Source organism: Prenolepis imparis, unplaced genomic scaffold (assembly GCF_030444845.1).
Source record: "Prenolepis imparis isolate NDT839.2.m4 unplaced genomic scaffold, iyPreImpa1.0 SCAF_8, whole genome shotgun sequence".
NCBI classification, from domain to species: Eukaryota; Metazoa; Arthropoda; class Insecta; order Hymenoptera; family Formicidae; genus Prenolepis; species Prenolepis imparis.
The window spans coordinates 8,454,545-8,480,244 of NW_028141166.1; the positions used below are offsets into that span (position 1 = coordinate 8,454,545).

At 38.1% G+C, this 25,700-nt stretch overlaps 2 protein-coding genes across 4 annotated transcripts in view; one reads left to right on the forward strand and one right to left on the reverse strand.

Moving 5' to 3' along the window:
- The window catches only part of LOC145939646 (uncharacterized), a 91,787-nt gene that overhangs the window by 65,105 nt on the left and 982 nt on the right, over positions 1-25,700 (forward strand). The gene's annotated exons all lie outside the window — the stretch shown is intronic.
- The window catches only part of LOC145939641 (uncharacterized), a 65,540-nt gene that overhangs the window by 33,680 nt on the left and 6,160 nt on the right, over positions 1-25,700 (reverse strand). Inside the window, exons 2-3 of one of the 3 annotated variants that reach the window (XM_083044095.1) lie at positions 23,173-23,371; positions 23,018-23,065 (exon numbers count right to left, since the gene is read on the reverse strand). The gene's annotated coding sequence lies outside the window, so the exon portion shown is untranslated. Of the gene's footprint in view, positions 1-1,019; positions 1,434-23,017; positions 23,066-23,172; positions 23,372-25,700 lie in introns of those variants that run through there. The other 2 variants (XM_083044094.1, XM_083044096.1) reach the window with 2 other exon arrangements.

The window sequence follows — 25,700 nt, forward strand, 5'->3', positions numbered from 1 at the left end:
TTATGCATAAACTTTCAGCAACCGTGGCGACAAGCTCGCGGTGCGGTAAGAAGTTTCTCTCCCTGGTTTCTCTGCTCCGCATTATATCAGAATTCCTCTTACTTCTCTTAACGCCCGAGATTCGCCCTGAACGACCTAAAAACTCTCCGACTCGCTTCCTCTCTCCTTCCCCTCGTCGTCCTAGCTCTCACTTTCTTCCTTCCCTCCGTTCCGCGAAATCCCCCACGCGTTCGATCGCGCGAGATTCACCGTCGACAGAATTAGCCTTTGCGAAACGCGGCGAACATCTGCACCCCAAAAGCGTTCCCCGCCGTCAAAAGCAGTGTCTACGATTACATTTCCGTCTACCATTATTTCGTTTCCCTCTATTTGTTTTCGGAATAAATAATACGCTTTCCTTTGTTATAATTACGTTCGTATAATTTCGAAAGAGACAGATAAATTCAGGGACGGATAATTAGTTAATTAATCAGAGTTATCGAAGCGATTAGAGGACGTAATTAGAGACTGTTTGTCAAAAAATAAAAATAGAATTCGATAGAAATTAGATATCTGTCAAAATTATCCTCCGATAAATCTAGGTGTAAAATTTTTGACACGTATAAAATTGATAACAACATTGAAACATCTTGGCTTATTATTTCTCTAAAATAAGGAAGTTTACTATCTTTCTCTTCTAACTGAGACTTCTCTTGGAAACCGCTAAGGAATGTCGGGATTTTTCTTTGTCTTTCGACGGAAACAAGTTCGGTCCCATCGGGGTTCTATCCTCCCATTCGAAGCGCGTCGGCGGAAACGAAAGTAAGAGCGACGCAACACGATGTGACAACGAAAACGCGCTGCCTCGTCTACGGAATCTGGCTCGCAATCCGAGCCACGGCCGGAGTCCACCTAACCTAAACGCGGTATTCCGTCGTTCGATCTCTCTCTCTCTCTCTCTCTCCTCTCCGCTGCGCGCTCAAAAGCCGGCGTACATCACTCATCCATCAGGTGTACATATGTCTATATATCGCACTCACCTCGTATCAGTGTATTTCACAGGTGTTTCTCGCGACCGGGGAACGGGGGAGGGGAGAAGAACAACGGGTCGACGACGGCAGCAACGAGTCTTCTCTCTCGGTCGTCCAAGAGGAGAGAAAATGCTTGCGACTTCCACACTCCGATTCTCGCGTTTCCTTCGCGGAAACGCGGCGACGACGAGAGGCGACGACGAGGAAAAAATGCCGGGCGAAACGGCGACGCTCCGGTACGCGTTACGACACGACGCGTCGGCGCACGACACGTAGAAAAAAATATATATATGTATGGGTGTGTATACACAATACGCGCACACTGCCGACGCGACGACGAGACGATCGGACGATCACACGACGACACCGGCGACGGCGACACCGCGATGGAGCCGCTGGGCGCGTACTGTACGGAACGGACGACGGCAGTATGGCGCCCGGCGGCTTTCCTGTCCGCTGCTCTCCCCCCCCCCCCCCGCACCCTTACATTACCCCCACTCTACATGCGCTGTCTCGCTTCGGTTCGTTGTTACGCTGCGCAGCGACGCGTTCTCTCTCTCTCTCTTACATACCAGTTGCAATCGCGCTTTAAAGCCAGCACTTTTTCTCTCTCTCTCTCTCGCACTAACTCGATCTCAGCTGTCGCTGATCCATCGATCTATCTCTCTCTCTCTCTCTTTCTCTTCGGGCGTAGCTCTATCTTCACCGATACCGTCGTAGGCTTCTCTCCCTTTCGATCTAGTCGTCCCTTTTCAATGTACTATGAACCGCAGGTTCTCTCCCACTTGATTCGCCGCCAATGCCGGTGCATTGCATCCTTTTCCGTTCGAACGCTCTCTCCTTCTCCCCTGTCATCCATCTCTTTCTCACCGCTTTTCTCTCGCTATCGATGAGAGTATGTTTCTCCCTTTCTCTCTCGTTCACAATTCAGTCCGCCCCTCCCTGTACTCTATCTCGATCGAGGGGGCAGAGGAGAAAATTCTACATTGACCGTGCGTGCGTGTATATGTTTGTATGTATGTGTATGTGCATTTCGACTGACAACACGGACGATCCTTTCCGTTGGCGCCGACGGTAATGGGCCAATCGGCACGCGGTCGGTGCACTGTCCTCGGTGAGGTCGCACGACCAGACGTGGTGCTCTCCTCCGCGCTTTCCCTCTCCTCCTGAACCGCGCCGGGAACGTGGGCGAGATTAATATTAGATCGATTGTCGTTAATAACATCTCTCCGGCGTTCTGTCGCGAGCGCGGTGCTATTTATTGTCGGCCACGAGTGCAACAACCACTGTCATCGCGGTATACCGGGATCGGTGGAATTTTGCGGGAACGCATGTCGCGCGGATAAATTATTATTGTTTTTTTTTTTTTTCCAAACATTTCGCCACAGCGCGAACCGACAAATCATCGATAAGTATAAATTTTCACGCGGACCCGATGCTCCGTTTATAAATAGAAACGTGATGCCGCGTGATATATCACGGAGATCCTCGAAATTTTCTTCCTATTTTTAGCTTCGATATTCTCGCTTATTCTCTTTATAGATTTTGTACAGAGGATTTCAATAGTTATTAATTTATATAGGAATTGAACTTCTACTTTGTATCTCAAATCGATAAACGAATAGTTTTCCCACACTCGGTGATTTAAAAAAAAAAAAGAATTATCGTGGCTAAACTATAAATTAAATAGTTTCAAAAAAGATCTGATTAAAGTGGATGTTAGATTAAAAATTGAGATCGAAAATAAGAGAAAAAATTCGATTCTCGAGATTCTCTGCCTCCGCGAAACGTATTCCTGGAATTAAACGCAGTTTTTTCGAACATCGAACAAAATTAATTACGCAAAGTAACGTCGCTAAAAAGCCAGCGATGATCGAAAGGAGGGAGAGATTCGACCCCCTTTTTTGACGCGATGAGTATTTCGCGCAATTTTATCAGAGACGCATGGCAGCTTTTCAATTAACGCGATAATGTATCTATCGTCGTAAGCGGATAACATCCGCCAGGAACGTCCAGTTCTTGACGAGAGCGACGTTTTTATTTCTGCGTCGACAAAATAAATGTCGCACCTCTCTCGGGGATGAACGCGACGTGGCGTTCACGCGAAAAACTTTGCCCGGGAAAAACGCGACGCGAGGAGGAGAGAGAGAGAGAGAGAGAGCGAGAGAGAGAGAGGAGAAGAGAGATTAAAGTTACATCGCGATCTTAAATGTATAAACGTATCGTGAATCTGGATTTCATATAAATCCCAAGAAGATACATTTCTCACGGAGGAAACATTTCTCATCCTCTCTTCCGCGCGCGTTACTTCGCCTTCGTCTTCCGTAAATTCCACACGCCCCCTTATATAAACTTGATGCCGCCAAATTTAACATTTCTGTTGAATGCCGCTTTCGGAATGAACTTTAAAGAGCTCTTAATCGGTTTATGAACTTTTCTAATAAGATCTTCAATCCCGCCCTCCGTCTCATCCGCGTTCATTGTCCGCAGAGTTCAACAGGGCTTTCGCGTCGAAATTATTACTATAAATTTCCCCCCTGTGATTCTTCGTCAATAAAATGCACATTCGCCGTTTCAGCGAGGATGCAGCGAGCGAAAATGCATCGATGAAACGAACGGGAAACGACATTAACGTTAAATTAACACGAGCTTCCGCGTTTTATATTTTCCGATATGCATCCGCCGCAAGAGATAAATGCGTGGGCATTATTTTGAAAACGCGATAATAACGCGACCGAAATTTGTCACATTATAAATTTCCACGGGACGTAAAATAAATGTGCAATCTGTTAGAATTTTAGCAAAAAAATTGCAGCCTACCAGTCGTTTGTAAAATCAATCGTTCGCGCGACTTAAATCACTTCTCGACATTGATCTCTCGATCACATCTTTTACGATATTTTCGTAATGCACCGCGATGCGCAGATGCACGTTTCAAATATACATATGTATATATAAATTTTCATCTCCCCTCGACTTGACATTTCGCGAGAGTGAATGATGCAAACGAGTTTCTCGATAAGCGATTAGTTTAACGCACTTTACACGATGAAAATATTTCGCATTGAGCGATAAAATATTTAGCCACGTGCCGCTTTTGTACAAAGAGTCGTATAATAAATATAGTCGGCATAACACACATACAATGCATTTGTATTCGCGGTAAAGCCCGCGAATAAAAGGGCTGAAGTTTCGCGGTTTTATGCGGTGGAAAAACGTCGCTCCTCGGCTTCTCTCGCAACTTCCTCGATAAGTTCCGAGATAAGTTTTTCGCGACGCTTAATGCGATGTTCGCGAAAAGCGAACGTATAAAGTCCATCCGCGTGCTGTGAACACCGATGACTTCGCACTCTAGGACAATAGACATGATCCCCTTCGTTTCCTCTTAGTTTTCTATTCGAGTCGAAATCGTTTCGACTTCTATACTTTCAACCCAATTTTCCTTACGTTTATCCTAGAGAATTTCGCACGGAAAGAAATATCAGATACCATAGCTAAATTTCAGCAAATATTCTTAAGCTACAGTTTAACGGAGAATTCTCCGTTAAATTATAGCTAAAAATATTAGTTACCACATAGAGCTAAATTTCGACACGGTAATTAAATTTCAGATATAATATAGCAGTACCTAAAATTTGGCTATGGTATAACTAATATTTTTTTTGTGCGACAGACTTAATTTATATAGAAATTGAACTCCTACTTTGTACCTCAAGTAAGCATCAAATGAATAGTTTCTCACTTAGAGATTTAAAAGAAGAGCTTTCGCCTATAGATTAAAAATTGTTTTAAAAAAATCTGCTTAAACTTAGAGTATCGAAATAAATGTTAGATTGGAAATTGAGATCGAAATATAAGTAAAAGAGATTTTTCGATTTGAGGGAGAATTGCCGGAAGTATATATAATATATACACCTGTCTACCTTAACTGAGACGAAGAGAGAGATCGTCGTCGTTTTATTTAATAGACATTAGCCATCCCCGTCATCTAATCATCCCCCGTTAATTATTTATATCGCATATACCACTCACTTTACCGAGTAACTTCATTATTGGCAGATTAAACGTCGATCGTGGTCGATCGTACAGCGCACCATCGAGGCCGTTAACTCCGACCTTTTATCGATTTTCTCCACGAAGGATGATATATCCTTAATAAAGTGGCTCGTAAAGTCACGCGTGCAATCTTACGCTCGATTTTGCTCACTCGATATTTCTCACAGCGGTGCATTTTCCGTAGGAATATTGATTCCGCCGCGGAAGCTGGCGAGAATAGAAATTCGAGAGAAACGCGAGAGAAGAATACATCTCGCCCAAATATTCCGTCGAATATCAAACTTATAACATCATATAGTTTTAATAAAAAAAGTTCTACATTTTTCAATTGATATAGACATTATAGAGAAGCAAGAACAAATGCAGCGTGCGATCGATTCCTTTTCTTGAGAATAATATATCGTTATTTCTTTGGAATCAATTAAATTAAAGAGGCGAGTATATTTTTGGAAATGACTAAAATATTAAAATTTTATTTCATTTGAAAAATCGATAATTTTGAACTATATAAAATAATTCTTGAATATGTTTAAATACTTAAAAACAGATTTTGAATGTATAAGAATAAACTCTCCTGTTTTTTGACCTTTATTTTTTGATGTATTTTTCTTCTTTTTACTTTATTGGTCCAAATGTTATCATTATTTAAATCTATTTAAAAATAAATAAACTACGATCGCTCAATTTCAAGAAATTGTAATTTTATCAAAAGTTATAAACGATTACAGTTGTCAAAAAAATTGACTTATAGTTAAGATTCGGAAAGAGTTTACCTAGCAAAAGACATCAATCAATATGTATTAGTTAAATGCTAAATATATGAGAAAGAAAATGAAAAACAAATTTAGATTATGTTAATTCAGCGCGTGGCGAAAAAGAAATATAAAGATGAATAGCATAATGATTTCTTTCGCACATTCACTTTCTTTAAGACAAAATATATTATAACACTGAAAAGGAGAGTCAAAGTTACAGCTAATCGAAAGGAACGAGCGGAACGAGAGACGCCCCACGGGGGATGCTTTGACTTGCCACACAGCCAATCTCCTTTCATCTTCATAGATGATTCAAACCCGCAACGATCCTCAACCTTGACAGGTCTGACCTCGTAATTACATGGAATCCACCCGGCTTTCATCCGTCCTTCGCTAAATATGCTCCTATTAGCCTTCGGGCGACGTATTGCTCTTATTTGAACGGTAGCATTCGTGCGTAACGCATATTAGAAGCGATGTGTGCCGCGCACACGTACAGGGGTATATCTGGTGAGGCAAGGTCGATAACTTGAATGGAAGGATTTCTCGAAAGATTGAATGAAACGCGGAGAAGTAAACTAATGTATTCAAGCTGAGAGAGAGAGAGAGAGAAAGAAACTAAAGAATTTGTATTCCCGTTACAACCGCAATTGCATTTTCTGCTATGATATCTACTCGAATGAAGCGAAATGTGAATGTCGGATTTTTTTTTAACCGTGCCGTATAACCATAAGCGCTCATTGGCTATACAACACGCGCTTCCAGCGGTATCCCCTTACGTATTAGGATAATCGCGCTCCGCCGTCCGTGAAAATTACTTGCGGTTACGAACATCCCTGCATATATGTATATGCTTGATGTAATGGGGATGCACTCGGCATTGTAAGCGATCATACATGGTCTATGGGAAGCATTACATTAGCCGTTAAACGGACTTTTTGCATATGTTTCGCATTCTGTTCGCCGCTCGAGTTCCCTCGCGTGGAATGGAGAACGTATTTTAAAAAATCCAAGAGGAAAAACGGGATTTCGATCAAATCGCCGAATACGGTTCGCTCGATTTTTCAGTCCTCTCTCGATCCTGTCCCGCTTTTCTGCCTGCCCGTTAAAATCCGATGCATATATATATGTATTAATATGTATACGCGTGCGCATGTAAAAACGAGTATCGAGATGTCGAGCATGCAAGGAATTTCTCCATTCATTTCACTTATCCGCCCGATATGAAATTTCGAAGCATTTTCGCATTCTCGTGATCCGATTCTCGAGAGAAGAATCTTGCGATAATGCGAATATATTTGCAGAGTTTTCAGCCGAGATTCCCGAACGCGCATATATATTCGACGCGTGACTAGCGATGAGTGAAAGGCGTTAACGATTTAATTATTGATTGCGTTAGGACATGTCGGTGGATACGAGGGATTTCGCGCAGGAATTCGTTCCGCGGATCGCAATCGCGCGCGATCGCGCCAGGTCGCGTGTGTCAATATTCAGACATGTATGCAAACATCCCCGGCAGCGGATAACGAAGCCGAGTGCGAACGCTGTGGATTCAGACGCATGTATCGTCATGTATTCCTCGCATGTGCTCGTTAAATCGTAACGAATGCGCCATGTTGACGCGAAAATTCGCGACGCGCTCTTCTACTCGCGTTAACGATTCGTCTAAATGAGAATCGCAATCTTTACATACCGCACGATAATATCTAAATAAATCTATTCGATATTTGAATGCACAGTAATATCTAAAAATAACTCTGAATAAAATAACATAATATAAAAAATAAAATGCCGATTATTATTTTATTGTTATTGTCGAATGACATATATGATCGCTTATTATCGATATCTATAATACGTGTCGAGTCATCTGTTTCGTTAGCACACGGGAGATTCGCTGTTCAATTTCCTGATCCAATCCTTGATCGAATTCCGCCCACAGTAAACGACATTTCGTTCTCGTTCATACAGAGGAAACGTCGTTGAGGAGGGAAACCCGAACGTAAACGAGGAGAAAATTAAGGAGGATGCGATGGACAAGATGAGAATGCTAATGGAAAGTGGACATTCGTTCGATAAGTAATTTGGACATCACTTTTGAATGCTCGGAATGAAAAACATTTTATCGTTATCATAACGACAATATTTTATCACAACATTATATTATCATAAAATAATAAATAAAATAACGTATAAAATATAATAAAAATAGCTTTGTATTTTCCGCTTAATTCTATATATCGTGCTCTAATTCACTATCGTGAAACTCTCCTGCAATAATAAAGCCCTTCCAACTGACATAATAATAACAGCATAAGAACTGTTCTCGGTAATAATTCTTTTCAATAGTATGTCTTTAAATCCCCGTGGAGTGCCGCGGTAATTTCAATGCACCGGATATAGGTGGGGAAGAGTAAGTCGCCGATCATCAGCAAAGGGAAACCGACTAACACTAGGTAGAAAAGGAAACGTAATATAACAAGACCCGTCTCGTTACGCGTTGTCTGTTACGGGAGAAAGAGCACTCGTCTACGTTTGAGTGCTTCGTTCTCCGGATGAGAGAGAGACTGGAGGAGGAGAAAGGTGCTTTGCTCTCTGCGAAGGACGAAGGCGCGCGAAGAATAGAAAATCGTTTGCCAAAATCATCAAACATGTCGATGAATTTTAATCAAATATCGGAGCGGGATAAAGCGTTGCAAAATGTACCTTTACCGTGGTCCTTGACCCTCGTTTACTATTGCATGCCTTTGCTCTTTTATCTAACGTATCTAGCGCATTGTGTGCGTGTAGTTTAGCATATGTAAATTCTTATAACGCTGCCTTGATGTCGGCACGAAAGGAAAATTGGTAGCAGTCTGATCCCTCAATACCTCTCAAGAAACAAAATCTTCAACATTAACAAAAAAAAAAACAACTGAATCTTTCCCCGCGAATATACATAAATTTTATTTAAGAATAATACGTTTTCATAAATTGAACAAAGAAGATTTCAAAGATTATTTTTTTTTACATACTAGGAAATTTATGTTTCCGGTACACTTGTTTCAGATTACAGCGAGTTTATTTATTTTCACGCGTCTCTCACATCCAAGTCGTATTAACGAAATCCCTTGAAGGATCCCTAAACATCCCTATCGCTGTCCGAAATTCGGAAATCAAACACTGGGTCGAATCCTCGTCGAGTATAGCACGCATAGGCGAACGCGCGAGATTCGGATGATCCCCTGGCCCGGGGCCAGTAAAAGTAAAGTACGTGTAAGTCGACTCACGTACACCCGCGGCGAATGTTGATGAACGCGAATGTGTTCGTGTTCACCAGCCCCGATGATGAGGTTTCGAGCTCTGCCCCGGCTCTCTCTTACACGGCTCTCGGTGAGTTATTTATACCGGAATATGGTTCGAGAGAATGCGCCTGGTCGAGAGGAAGCGAGAACACGTCTCTAGCCGCAAAAAACGATTTAATTGCGTTTAAATTCTATCCGACACGTTGTCCGGGATATGTACACAAACCGAATAAAACTGAAGGCTAAAATCGATAGCGTATTAACGCTTGTGTGTGTCTTCCTATCGATAAAGTTCCGTCAAAGTTCTTTGGTTGAAATTGATTTTGGGGGGATAACTATGCCGTCATTATTGAGTATCCAAACACGAGAACTCTCTTTTAAAGTTTTAATAGAATATTATATCAATCTCTTAAGACATAAAATTTATACGCGAATCACCGTCAAAGTAAACGAGAGCATTTCGTCATATTGACGCGGACTAAATTCACATATAACGATTTAGATGCACGTTCAAATATTATATCTTCGTGATACTATGTATATCGCAGAAATATTTCTGACTTATACCTTGACACACTTACGTCCCCAACGGCAAGAATATTCAATTTAACGCAGTAATTGCCTCTGACAATCGTCGCTATAAAAATCTCATTTCGCGTAGCACGTGTCAGATAAAATAATACGAACACGCATCATGTATGCCGCGGTTTAATATCAGATTATTTTGATCGCCAATCGGATTAATATAATTTCCGCAAAAGCTCTATCTAAGCGGCGATATCGTTTTGCGCGAATAAGTCTCACATATTATATCGTCTCGCATCCAAACTTCAAAACGATTAATGCTGCGAGGAAAGAGGAGAGAGGAGAGAGGGAGGCAAACGCGAGCGAGTTAAGAACGGATCAGAAGTGCCGCGCGAAATAGGAATTAACGAGCGTGCGATTAACCGGGTTAATGGACGAAGGCACGCGATACTACGACACTTCATAAGGAGACGGGTTTGTTGACCGCCTGACTGACACTCGACTCTTCTCATCTGGGGCACCCATAAAACCCCACTGTTCCCCTCATCAAAGTTACTCCCGACGATCGGCGCGGCTATCTTATTCGTGTGATGTAAGAAACATGGAATGAACATCGACGAAGTTCATTAGTTGACGTTTCGTCATTTCCAGCAAAAATTTTTTATTAACGAAAAGCACTCTGCCAAAAAAACGGAATGTTATTAATTCTAATTTCTAATATTGAACTCTTTTTATGTTATTAAAATTATTACTGTATACTGTTATTACATTTATCTTCTTGCGTTTGTGTACATAAAATTTAGCTTAATCAAATAGTTTCAACATTTTTCTATTCCACCCATTATGCGGCTGTTATTTGAAAACAAATAATAGAATTGAAAAAATCAAATTGAATAGTTTAAATATAAAAATATACAGTCATTTTTTTTATTAGCATATAGTAACAAAAATTATATAAATTGAATACAATTTGATACTTAAATTTTACATTTTAAAAAAAGACTATAAAAACGATGATGCATAAAATTTAATTCCAAATAGTTTTATATAATTTTTGTACTATATGTTAATAAAATTGACAAGCTTTTGATACTCAAAACCTATAACCCAACAACTTTCTAATTATCACGATATTTCTAAAATATCTTCGATATTGAAAGTATATGTTTTTTTATCTCTATAAAAATTGCAAAATTCTTTCAAAAAATAATCAGGAACGACGCGAAAATGGAGCTTCGGTTTTATTCGCGCGCGAATAAGCTCTCGCGAGTTTCGCGTTTTACCGAAACGCGTCGAAGATTGTGATAGCTAAAACCCGGGCGTCGCCGCGCGTCGCGAACGAAAAAAAATAACGCGAGTGCAAGTGTTTCGAAACTTCTACGAGAAGGAGGCCCGGGGCAACAAAGGAGCAACCGTGAGGTGAGTAAATTTAAATTGTTTAATAGTTACATAGTTTCTGATTATTTTTTGAAAGAGTTTTGCAATTTTTTAAATATAAAAAAACAAACTTTCAATATCATCGAAGATATTTCTAAAATATCTAAAAAAGGTACGTTTTTTTATCTAAAAATTGCAGAACTCTTTCAAAAAATAATCAGGAACTAATATATAACTACCTATTTAAAAGAACCTTAAAACTCTCCTCAAAACTATTGGAACTCGATGTGTAAAAAAATGCGAAGTTGGCACCCCTATTTTTTGAAACTGATTTTCGTTATCGTAATGACCGGAACTATTTCTAAATATTATCAAGAACTCTTCCTATGGTTCTAAATAATTCAGAACTCTTAACAGAACTATGATTGCATAACATATATAGGGGTGCCAACTTCACACACCCATAAATAAAATAAGAATGAGGCTCCGTGAGCCTCCGTGATTAATCATCTAATAAATAATTATAATCTCTATACTTTAAAATACTTATATGTATATATAGTTTAATATTCTGCGTAAAATAAAATATCAATAAAAGTTTTGCAAACGATTTTGTTAGCTACAAGAGCAGAAAGAAAAAGCACGCGATTCGAAGAGAAATAAAACGATGATGTAACAACAATAAAAATTTGCATCAATTATGCGCTCGACGATGAGAATTTGGGCGGAAATTTCATCAAAATTACCATCATCGCTAATGTCGGTTTAATGTCGCGTTTAGTGTGTAAACCTTAATTGCTGGATGCGATTTACACCGTGCATCGCTATTATCAGTACGCATATAGCGTCCATTGCTGCGAGAGAATTTTTATTCGCGGTTTCGCACGGAAACACGGCCAAACTTCGTTCTCGTGCGGACCTTAAAATAGCAGAAATATCCTATTTTTCGAGATTTTACACGCGCGGCCTGATATATTAAAGAATAACGTAAATCAGCCTTATTTCCCTCTGGTTACGTTTCTGTATAATATTTTACGACCCTCGCCTCGCATTAAAATGAAGGCACTGTTGGACCATTGTTAGTCGGTGGTAAAAATGGCGAAAACTATAAATTACGAACGCGGAGATGTAAAAATGGAAAATAGCACAAAGTTAACGGGGGGAGGAAAGAGTCAGAAAGGGGTAGAGAGCGCGAGGAGGGAGGGAGAATAAGAAACGTGATAACGTGAAAACGCCGTTTTGCACCAGGTCGTTATACATTCAAATAGATGTATGCATCGTTATGAGCGAAGTTCCTCGCGCGATGAATGTTCCTTGACCGAGTTGTTCGCGTCGCGGAACATTTCCACCGGAGAAAAGCGGCGGACGTGCTTACTCGCGCACGCATCGAGCACTTTTCCGCAGGACGGAAAAGGCGCGCCGTATACGGGGCGTAACAAGAGTTTTCCTCCCTTCCTGCTTCCGATCTCCCCCTCATTTGCCAAAACAAAGTTACTTAGAAAAACATACACGGCGCGCTCTTTTTCTATATAGTTTAATCCAAAAAAGAGAAGCACGCGTTCCATTATTATTATGCTTGCGAACCGTACCGTGAATTATAGTTAGCTAATTAACTAGTACGATTCGTTTATTAATTACGATCATTAGGCCGAAAAAGGCGCGCCTCATGATTCCCCGTATGCGCGTGCAATTATAAGAGAGGCTGCACCTATAGTTCTCGATTACTCGGCGCCAACCGGAGCATCCGGAAAAAAGGAACATAAAACGGCGTTAAGGAACAATGTATATACACGCTATTGTTCTCGCGTAATGGCAGAGGGAACGAGGGAGGAAGCGGCACTCAGGATGTCAACGTCATTATGGATGCACACGGATCTCGACGCGAAGTATTAACCCACTTTTGCTTAATCGCAAAAGGCAATCTCTGCGATCGGATCGGGTTCAACGTCTCGTTCGGCGCGCTTAATTACTCATCGCGCAGTTTTTGTTAAGCTGTGAATGCACATATATGTATGTATATTAAATACTCTTATACGAGTCTTAAATGGACCAATATATATATTGACTATCGCAGAATCGGATTGTTATGGACATTCAAATGCAAGAATATTTGACGTTATGTTAATGTGATGTGCATCCATCAGCGCTATTCCAGTCGACGAATCGCTCGATTTCGTCAATCTGTCCATTCTCGATGATGCTGCTGTAAATAAACACGTAAGAGAGACAAAAATAAAAAAAAAACAGGAAAAAAAAGCCGGGATTAAAATAGTAAAATCGATAATGCGATGTCATTTGTGTTTCCGATTTTTATGCCTCGTTTCGCGAATTATCTTAAATCTATCGAATTTACAGGAAATACGCGAGCTCGCACGTACATTGCGATTTCTTTGTGATACTGTATTCGCACGTGCGATGTAACTTCAAGAACTGTCAAACTAACCGCATTCTCGCCGCAATTTGCATGTTAACTCACTTTCGTCGCCATCTCTCTCTTTCTCTCTCTCTCTCGCGACAACTACCAATTTCTATGCCGATTGTTTCCTTATACTAATTCCGGTCTGTCGTAATTCCAGTCTCGCGTCCCGCTCATCCCCCTTCCGGTCGATTTTTGCGACCGGCTACTCGATTTCTCTTCGGAGGAATCACGTTCCTTGCACGAAAATTTCCTAGTGGAAGCTTTAAAGTGCAGGGAGATTCCTTTTGAGCTCGCGATTCAGCAGTCTTACGGAGCAGCGAAATTCCTCTCGTCCTAGAAATCCTTTTTGCTCTACGTCCTGTCAGAAATGAGGTTCGTGCACGCCCAAGTCGAAATTTTTCTCCCACTTTCTATCTCAATTTTCAATCTAACATCTACTTTGATACTTTAAGCTTTAAGCAGTCAGAGCACTCTCTTTTGAAGCTTATGAATCTGTAGTTTTGTTGCAAAATCCTCTTTAAATCTTTAAATAGAAAACTATATACTGTACTATTTATTTTTATTGCTTATACAAAGTATAAAATGGACAGCTCAATTTCTATATAATATACAAAGTGCTACCCTCCAAAAGTTTTCGAAATATGTTAATAAAATAAATTAAATAAATATTCATTATCGTGAAATCAAGATAAACAGTCGATGAAGAGTGATGAGGAATATTTTGACAAAAAAGAATTTTCAGGGCGCATTTAATTTAAATCATTTACATCATTTAAATCATGGTAGAAGCGTTGAAATCGATATAATATACGCTTTTAGTTGAATTATTTTGAATATGGTGAATAAAATTCAAGGTCAGTGTAGTTTATTTTATTAACATATTTCGGGAGCTATTGAATAGCACCTCCGTATAGATTGAATTTATCGAAATCCTCCGGAATCCACAAACATGAGAAAATTGAGATTAAAGATAGAAACCAAATTTCGACTCGGGTGTGTAGAAGAACTCAGCACTGGCGTGAGTCACGGAGTTCTCATATTTTCACGTGCGTTTACGAAATCAATTGCGCATGTCGGCGCATCCGGTCTTGGCTCTGCAGGAACCTTAAATATCGATGCCTCACCTCTGTCCATGTATTATTTTCCAATGACCGTACGACAAATCGTTATACAAATGAGAATAAACTCTTTACCTTTTTACGAAGACGAAAAGCGCGTCCTAAATTTATGTAAGTTCTGTACAAAATACATGTGCGAATAATAATATCTGTCATATATATCTCTCCTCTCGATTTGATAAAAATTTAGAATACACGAATTAATCAAGGAGATTCATGTTACTACTGATATTTACCGCACACTTATTCGTCCGTCATACGAATCGTGGCATAAATCTTTGGTTCCCCGCAGGCAGAATCTGAAAATCGTTCCCGGTGCTGCCAAGTAAGATAACACCTGCGCCCAACTACAGCAACGACAAATATTTGATATCCCCGTATTTGCATCCCGATGCGTATCTCCGTCGTGACGCCAATGGTATGATGCCTATATAAGTTACGGGGCTAGAATCAATTGGGTCACGCTTTCCATTTTGATTTAAGGCATTTACACCGCCGAAAGGGACAATCGCGTATATATAGACAGACGTTTGCGCGATACGAAATTCCGGAATCGAGACGACGTGCATGTAGTAGTTTCTCCGAGAGAAACGCGCATTGTGCTCCTTTATACCGTCGAGATCATTTTCACCAATGAGAACTTCGTGTCCTATTTACATCGTACATCGAGCTCATATATTTTCGTAATTGATTGTCGATGGGACTCGAAATGATATGCAAAACCCGCGAGTTTTTTCCCCCTAATTTTCAATGTCTATGTCACATTTATTTTATCCAGTCAGACCACCCTTTTTAAACCTATAGTTTTCGAAAGTTATTCCTTTAACTTCTGAGAAATTGTTTACTACCTATTTGAGGTACAAAGTAAAAGCTCAATTTCTATATAAATTAAACCCATTAAAATTCTTTAAAATAAAATAAGAAAATTAATGTTAAAAATAAAGGAGAAAAATTTAAATTCAAAGTTTTTGTTATATTTTTAAAAATTCGAAAACATTCAAACATTGTACACGAATCATAAAAATAACATAAATATAATAATGTATATATTAACAAATATCTCAATAAAGATCAAATATAAATTCAAAGTCAAATATCTAGGACGACAGAATTATTGTGCTTCTCAATAAAAATCAATTTCCGCGCTGTGCAAACACTTAAAGATTAGTCTCTAAAGTTTCTTTGCGGAGGTAAAATTATGGGCAGAGAGGAAGGAGCGAGTGGAACGTTTCCGGATTCTGGCGAATGCGAAAGTTGCTGCAAAAGCACGACCACCGGCAGCGATTCGAAAGAGAAAAAACTACGCCTTTTGGGCGGTTTGGAAACAACGTAAGTGCCTGCAGCTTTCCTGACCTGACTACAGCGGAATTGACCCTGCTTGCGCCGCGTTGCTACGCGAGAGGCGAAACCACTAAAAATAGTCTACAGACTTCGCGTTGCTCTCTCGCGAAACCGACAGACTCGGAGAGGCGAAAAAAAAAGAGGAAAGTGTGGCGATATTCGGCGATGCACGTAAATATTTTCTCAATTCTAATCATCCCCTAACGATCGTAAAACGGTTGTTGATAAGATTGCTGCGTCCTTATCGCTAATGGTTATACGTGCAATCTCTGTGAATAACACGTGATAATATTCTTGCGATACGGTTTTCTCCGAATACGAAAAACATGAAATGCAATTCATTTTATCGCTGCAATAATAATAATAACAAGAAATAATTGTACAGTAATAACAAATAAGTAGTAATTCTGATAATATAATAGTAGTATGATAAGAAAATAAATATGCACACATTATATGTATAATTCTCATAAGTAAATTATTATAAATTCAATTTATAATTTTCCTAAACTATTTACTTAAAAAATTATAATCGTTAACGCGAAAAATAATTATCGTTTACAAACGTAAAGAAAATGTGATTATTGTTTATTTAAGCCACGTGAATATTCAACAATACTATGATATACCAAGTGCTCTCGATGAATCAACTCCCCCGATCTGTCATTAAAAACATTTCGAATTTGAGACAGTGGGAATAAATCTGCAAACATTTTCCCGCCGTCAGGATGTTCCAGCAATCTTTATTGATTTTACCCGTACGTTTACGCTAAGAAAATATCGCGAAGCGCGCGCTAGATCGACGCTTCGCGCATAAATTGAATTAAATTGCAAAAATTTCGGCCCCAGCCGCGAGATAACGACATTCTATTTGCGGAACAGTGGACAAATGATTATATTAAATCGACTATTGTTTACTTTCCCACTCCACTGATTTCCTCTGGCTTAATCATGCAACCATTACGTAATATTGATTCATCTCCTATTTTTAAATGTTTAAATGCTGTGAACCAACATAAATTGATTCGCAGTGAGATTGTAAGGTCTGATATTCTCTCCTCTAACATCGCAGATATAAAATCAATAAAATGATTCAATTGTGATAATGCACAGCGTCAATTGAGTTCGCGGAATGTTAAACGAATAATAACAGTATCTAATTTTTTTCCGGCTAACTCTAAATAGATTCTACTTAAAAAATTTCAATGTAATCTCCTGCCTTTCATAAATTATATCGTCCTGTGAGATTCGCATAAATCGCAAAATGTGCGCATATAATAAATCTCATACATTCGCGCACAGAATTTTGCGAAGAAAAGGGAATATTCGCGTAACAAGTTTGAAAACTGAAAGCGCGGCAGCACGTAATTAGCGGTATCTATCGTTTATCTCATTTGCTCCAGGTGAGCATGCACGTGACGTTTCATTATAAGTTCACTTCGCGTTACTCTAAGCTCATTACAGTTAGCCCGTACCGGGGGGGGGGGGGGGGGGGGTTAACGAGAAACACGGATAAACGTCAAGCTAATGCGCGAGATTAAACTTGTACGATGGTTATAAATAACATTAATTTCATCTTGACGTAGCTCGAAGCTCCGACTAACTTGAGCTACCCTACATTACGCCTATCGCCTTACTATGTCAGTGAAACCTTATACATCTTTAATTGTATTACGTCATTAAATCATCATATTAAGCAACTTAATTCAAGTATTAGAAATTCATGTAATTTCAATTGTATCGCTGTTGTTCCGTATTCAAACGGCTATAACGAAATACTGCTTGATCTCTTGAAAGATCCAATGGAGAATCGGGTCTGTCATAGGGTACACACGCACCAAAATAATCGACGCATTATTAAGGTGCTCCGGTACGCGTTCTAGGAGCTGTCCGGTGATTTGACTGGAGCTTTCGCGAACACAGGGAGAGGCTGCAACGCGGCCACGTGAACATTCGTGGGCATTCACCCCGGCAGTCTCAGAATAACTGCATACCTATTTGTCCCGACTAAGCAGACAGTGGCGTACAGGCGAAATTATACGTCGAGGTAAGTTCACGAAACCGCAAGCACGAAGCGTTTTGATATCGCGCCTCGTTTGAATATTCAGGAAATTACGCGAGATAGTTCGCGGAGTTTAAAGAAACGCCGATCTCGGTTCAAAAATACCATTCGCGAATGAGAACATCGCTAATACGAATTTCGATATTATAAGAAGAGAAATTGAATTCGGATAAAATTGACAGATTAATTTGCACGAGCGAAAATCTATCTATATCCAGGATAAGACGCTGACACGAGATTCTCACACGCTGAGAATCATTGATAGCGAATACGACATCGTTCAAACGATTCTGTCACGAGCATTATTTGCAGTTTATTTCGGTACCGCAAGAAAGCACCAAATTGACACTCGAGAAGTGACGGGATTCTCGACGATATCGACATCGAAATCGCGTTCGAGCTACAAGTGCCATTCTGTGGCACGTGTGCGATAATAGAGGCGAGGGACTTTTCGATAACGAGACGCGAGCTCTCTCTCCGCTATGCGATATACTTATAAATGGATCCGATGTATCGCGACTCTGATGATCGTGTAAATTTTTGAAGCGTAACGCGATGGAAGAAGAGACGTCGTCTCTTGCGTTATGTGTGTAACGCGAATCAGTGCACATTATATACAACCAATGTGCATATAAGTTATGTGACTTCTTTCTGTGCACGACGAGCCTGTCCTTGTAAAGTAAAACGGTTGTCATAGTCGCGTCAATTTCAGAAATACGGGACATGCAAAACAGACTGAGAAAATTATATCTTTCGCGGTTGTTGGACGCTTACATGATGACTTCACCTGCGCCTTAGAATCCGAGAGGAAAATAAGATAGAACGTTGTGAAAATTGCGATCTTTACTTGAGCAATAGGACATATTCGCTTCACAGATTTAAAATTTAGATAGCTCGCGTTAAATAATCAGCCACACCCTTTGTCTCTTTTTCTCTTTCTCGTTTTATTCTAAAGATACAGAGACCTTTGTTGACACGTGGGCGATTTCCTCGCATAAATAGCATATAAAATAAAAGAATGACGTCTCGAAAAAATTTTATAGCCCTCTTTGCGAGAAGAAAGATGTAACGGACAACGAATACCTGTTGCAACATTTGCCTTCGCACGCAATCTATTACGTAACGATATCTCGAAAATTACGCTATTTCGGTACGGTAAAGTAATATGAGCACCTCTGCAAGCGCTGGGATATTATGCAAAACACCTTCGGAGCCGACATTCCGAGTGTCTGGACCGCGAATAGTTTTATTTCTATACGGCGTCGACCGTGTAAGACCGTAGAATCGCGGGTTGAGCATCGCTGAATATCGTGTGGGTAGACGTTTACAGGGAACGTATTCGAACCTGTCGCGCAAACGCGGCGGAAGCTTCCCGGGAAAAGCTAAGTTGAGAATCTCGCGAAATCTTACGTCTGGATAAACCTCTACCGCGAACTAGTTCGGCGGAATATATTGTACGCATACGTTCGAAATAGTTTCTGGCTGCTGTCGAAACCTATCGATACCACCTCGTTGTCGCGCGTCGCGTGCGCGGGTAAATGGAAAAAAAAAAAAAAGAAAAAAAGAGCGCCGAAATGCATCGTCGAAAGCACGCGAGGATGAGAGGCCCTGAAACACGGGGAAAAGCGTCTGGTGCATTATTCGCGGCGGATGAACGCCGTCAGAACGCATCGGTGATCCCCGATGAAACGATGAAAAATCGGAAATCCAGACACGTGCAGTTTTCGACCCGTCCTCCTTCATCCCCCTCGTATCTCGTATCGGACGTGGCCGTGTTTAACATTTTTCTCCGCGCCGTCTGACGTCTACTCCACGAGGGTATGGAGGAATCGTGATATAACGCTCGTAACGTATTTCGCCGGGACGTGTGTGTATGAGAGTTATGTGCGGTTCGTATTTTCGTAAGACACCTGTGCTCGCGAAAACTGAATGAGCATCAACTCGCGAGATTTCCGCAAATATACTCGGTCTCTCTATCTCCGGAGGGGAAAGAGGATTCGGTTCTGACACGGCGTGAATACCGTCGCGGATTTCGACAAGTTTTCTCTTCGCAAAGTCCTCGTTAAAAATTTAATATTACGATGAATAAGTACGGTTTTGTGAGCCATAAATTTCAATCTCACACAACTTCCTTCAAATTCTAATTAAAAATTAAATTAAAGCCTGTTATACCGAATAATAAATCCGCTATAAAATTCTAAATTAAAGCCATGAAAAAGTGATGCGAAATTAAACACTTTTAATTACATACAATGTTTAGATATTTTATTCGCTTGAGTTTTGTTACTGAATGCGTAGATCGTCTCATCATCTACGAGAAATAAAGATACGCGTCCGACACCGTCTGTAATTTAATTGGCACATTCACGTCATTCGTCGAACACTTATTGACCGTTAAAAGACTCGATACTTTAATAATTATCGTATTAAGACACTTGTGCGACTATGGGAGAAAATTCCATTGCTGCTGCGCTATATAAGGTAGGTTCAGGAAGATAAAAGTACGCGCCTTGACCATTTACAATGGTAGCTAGAAAAACCTGGTAACTGCTTCGTGGAAGTACTTTCAAGATGTATATGAATATACTAGCGCGAAGAGAAAGGTCGACAATCTATTCTTCAAACTGTATTCAGACAAGCAGGACTCACTTTTCGTATAATTCTTGTGACGTGAGCAATTATTATATATTATTCTGTCGTAAATTTTCGCAGCATCCTTCTTTCATGGCTTTAAAATTTTAAATTTTATAGCAAATTTTATTATTTGATATAACCATTTAATTTAAAACGTTAAATGCCTCGATTGTACTGATAATGATGAGGTGTAGATTTTTTTTAGACAACAAAGAGTCACAGTTTTAAGCATACCATATAAGGAGAGATAGCTTTCACGAATTGCAGATCCGCAAATGACATCAGCGCCAAAGAAAATACGCTTAGTGTCTAATGCGGTCGCAATTCGCTTACAATTACGTCATTAGCGACGATAAGAGTGACAGACGCCTTAGAATTCAGCCCACTGCATCGTGTTAACTCACTTAAGGCGCAAAATGTTAAATATAATTAGTGCATAAGCGCTACGTATTATGACATGTTACACGCACACTATGTCGAAAGGAATCTGCGGTGACTCATAAACACGAGTTTTAATTTCATCTATAACTCTACACAAAGATCGAAAAAAGCCGCAAAATTTGCGAATTCAAGAGATTATTATATTCAGATTATATAATCGACAAATAAATTTTCATATTAAATTGGCTATTTAATAGTGATTTAATATCAATGATCAATTTTATCAATATGGGTCTGCAAGTCCGGTTATTCTCCGAGCTATAACTGATTATTAGTCCATAACTATGTATACGATCCGGATGTATAATTTTTGCAAATGCTAATGCAGAAAATTCGTTCGTTATAATGTAAATATATCTCTGTAAATGTATCTCGCGTAATTATGTCGTTTCACCGACGCGAGACGACAGAGTCGAAATCTTAAGATGATACGGGAAGCGAAATTGGGTCGCCATCAGAGAGTATATGCCCGACTTTACCCTGCTTGCTTGCCTCGTCCGACAACGTAACAACGTCTCGCCGATTTGCGTCTCGCGAAAAGTTACGTCGGTTGTTTCGCGTCTCTTTCTCTCTCCTCCCTTCTGCATCACGAGATTCTTAAACGTTTGCGTCGGTCGCAAGTTGAATACTAAGGATCGTCACATCCGCCGCGTTTCCCTTTGCAGCCCGGCGTATTCATTTAGACCGCTTTGTGCGCCGTTTATGCAATACCGTCCTTATGATTATGAAGGTCCGCGTTTATCGTGCGTTCTAACAAAATCATTATTGTGAAGAAGAAGAATGAGCTAATACGCGGATAAAATTTATAAATTTAATTCATAAAGATATATCCATATGCCATTTATCGAATAATGTTCCATATTATTATTGCATGCCCATATTATATGCTTAATTTATTTTTAAAAATATTACAAATACAAAATTTTGCACACATTATTAAAGTAAATAATTATTTTGGTAGAATGTAGGGCGTACAAGATGTAATTAAAACTCAACAAAAATTCCTTCTTTAATTGTGCGTTATGCTTATACATTTCGTACGTAATCTTCTCTCTCTAAAAAAGGCATGTTAAGTCGATTCTCGCAAGTATCGTTGCCTCTTTTCTGCGATGCTGATTGACTGTCTCGATTTGCGTTGTGCGTTATATTATATAATAGTATCGAGAGCTGTGTGTCATCGCGAGGATTAGCAGTTTGACAGTTTGTTCAAAATAAAATTAAATAAAATAATAATATGTTTTAAATAATGTTATAATACTTTAAACTCGATTAATATTTTTGACAGTTATCAGCTGATTTCTGTCAAAAAATATTAATCGCAGATAAGGCATTATAACATATTATTTACAACATATTACTATTTTAATATTTCTAACATATTATTATTTTAAAATTTAATTAGCAAATTAACGCTTTATTAATATTTTTTGACAGAAATCAGCTGATTAAAGCGTTAATTTGCTAATTAAATTTTAAAATAATAATATGTTCAAAATATTAAAATAGTAATTTGTTGTAAATAATACGTTATAATATACCTTATCTGCGATTAATATTTTTTGACAGAAATCAGCTGATAACTATCAAAAATATTAATCAAGTTTAAAATATTATATATAACATATTATTTAAAACATATTATTTTATTTTATTTTATTTTGAACAAATTGTTAAACTACTAACCCTCGCGATGACAGCCTCTCGATGCTACGAATATAATGCACAATGCGAATCGAAACAGTCAATCAGTATCGCGAAAAAGATGCAACAATACTTGAGAATCGACTTAACATGCTTTTTTAGAAAGGGATGTTATAATACATTTTAAATTCGATTAATATTTTTGACAATTATTAGTTGATTTTTGCCAAAAAATATTAATCGCGAAGATATTATAACATATTTAAAATATATTAATATTTTAATATTTTCAACATATTATATATATTCCCATTACCGCTAGAAATGTTATAAAATAAACAATTTTTCACTCACCGATACGTGCAATAGCTGATTGTGAGTTGTAGTACAGCACACATTGATCTGAAAACAAAATATTCAAATTATGTATATACATATGTGTGTGTCGAGTATCTCATAAACAGTTTTTAAAAAATGCAGTTTAAAAAAAATGTTTTTATTTTGCATACCTCACAGTTGTCCCGCTGCTGCCCGATGCCTCTCCGGGCCTCCTCCTCCTCTCTTGGTCCTTCGTAGCACTCACGACACTCGCGAAAACACGAATAATTACGATTGTCCGAAACTTTACACGGCACTCCCGACGCGCGACACTTTACACGGCACTCCCGACACAATGAACGCGTGAATCGCACTGTATAGCAATGCTACCTGTAACAAATAAAATACATACATATATTAGAATAATCTTATTATTTTACATTATAACATACACAATATAAATATAAATATGTAAGCTAGAATATTTAATTAGCAAATTTTTCAATTTTCTTTATTAATATTTTTTGACAGAAATCAGCTGATTAAAGCGTTAATTTGCTAATTATTTTTTAAAATAATAATATATGGTAAAAAATTAAATTTTAAAATAATATGTTAAAAAATTAAAATAGTAATATGTTGTAAATAATGTTATAATACCTTATTCTCGATTAATATTTTTTGACAGAAATCAGCTGATAACTGTCAAAAATATTAATCGTGTTTAAAGTATTATAACATATTATTAAAACATTCTTTTTTAACATAAAATCGAAGAATGTACGATCGAATAACGCGTACAGCGCGCTTGTGTTGTTCTAGTAATTTAAAACCTGAAATTTGTATCTATGACTTTAGCATTTTTTTAATAAACTAAGTTTTCAATATAGACAATATTTCGTTTATAATTACTTGTAGTAACAATAATTTCATTCGTAATCGAATAAAAAATACAGCATTTAAAAAAATAACTTAAACATTTTTAATAATATTAAAATTTTATACAGCATTTAAAAAATAAATAAATTATCTGATTTTAAGATAATCGCTGATATACAATAATAAAACATAAAATAAATAATAAAAAATTGCTGATATATCTTGATTCAGAATCGTTTATAATTGTTTGTAATAATTTTCCTTTCGTTTGTGCAGTTGTGAATCGTTCAAATTTATAGTATTATTGATTCAACTTTAATATTTCAAATATTATTAATCCAATTTTAATATTTCAAATTTACTTGCGTTTTGTTTTTTTAGAATTAAAATAAAAAATACATAAAAAATAATTTTCGATTCGTTATTTCAGAACAAATCCAAGCAACAGTAACAAGGCAAATATCAATTTTTATAAGCACTGATGTCCAAATGCTACAAACAATTACAAACAATTCTGAAAAATATGGTGCAAATAATTTGAAATATTTTGACATGGTTGCGTTTTTCATCAATTGCAAATATATTATAACTTTTAATTTCATTACAAAAAAGGAAAATTATTATAAACAATCACAAACAATTCTGATCGAGATATCAGTGAATTTTTTAAAATCACGTAACAGTTATTTTTACAAAATGTTATATTTCTTATGGACTTTGACTACGAACAAAATAATTATACATACTACAGACAACCACAAATAAAATATTATACTCTACTGAAAATTTAGTTTATTAAAAATAGAATGCTAAGATTCATAAACTCGTAATTATAAAAACTCGTTCTTCGTTATACTGATTGTGAAACATATGGTGAAAAACGTATTGTATTATTTCTAGTCACAGACATTTTTAGTGGACGCTTACATTTAACTTCGCAAAAATTAAATGATAAGGAGCAGCTCATATAGAAATTATCGAGAATGAGTTCTTTGCAAGTTAAGATAAAAATATTATATATATGTATATACACTCGGTATAAAACAAAAATTATTATATGCAGTATTTATATATGCAATTAAATTTATGCGACTAGATAAGTTCATTTAGTATACAAAGAAACTTTGCTAGAAAAATACTAAGAAAATTTTGCTTTAAAAGACACTATATATATGTATATATATATATATTCTTTTTTATACTGTAGCGAACACAAAGAGATAGTCTCCCTTTTCTTTCTTGTGTCGCTTCTTTCTTTACTCGCTTTCTTTGCTCGAGTAGTAAATGTACATTTTTGCTACCCGGCGGAATGATTAAGTACCACGATTTTATTCTGCAGGCAAACGCGCGCGTCCCAGTATAAGATCTTTTCTGTGGTACGATCAAAGTAATGATTTACAGACACAAGATTTTTCTTAGTCAATTATTTTTCTTAGTCAATTTTTAAGCTTAAATAGACCTATTTTAACTTATGTCAACTCAAACAAAAGATTTTAATGGATATGGATAGCTCGTTACGAATCATATCAATTGCAATTGTATGCAACAAATATTGTCTTGTTCTTTAGTCAATTCCGAGTTCACTAGAACAGTGACGTCACCAGATGAGAATTGGTTCAACTCGAGGGACTCATTTTGCCGCGGTTAAGTACTACCTCACATCCTTCTTATCCGCGTCTGCAAGTCTTTTCTTTTCTTTCTTTCACTCTCTCCCTCCCCCCTCTGTCTCTCTTTGCTCCATTCCTTTCCGTTTTCTTTTTATATTTATTTTGCTACCGCTCTTCTCATTTTCACTTTATATACCATCGGCACCTACTCTTTTTTTCTATCTCTCTCTGTC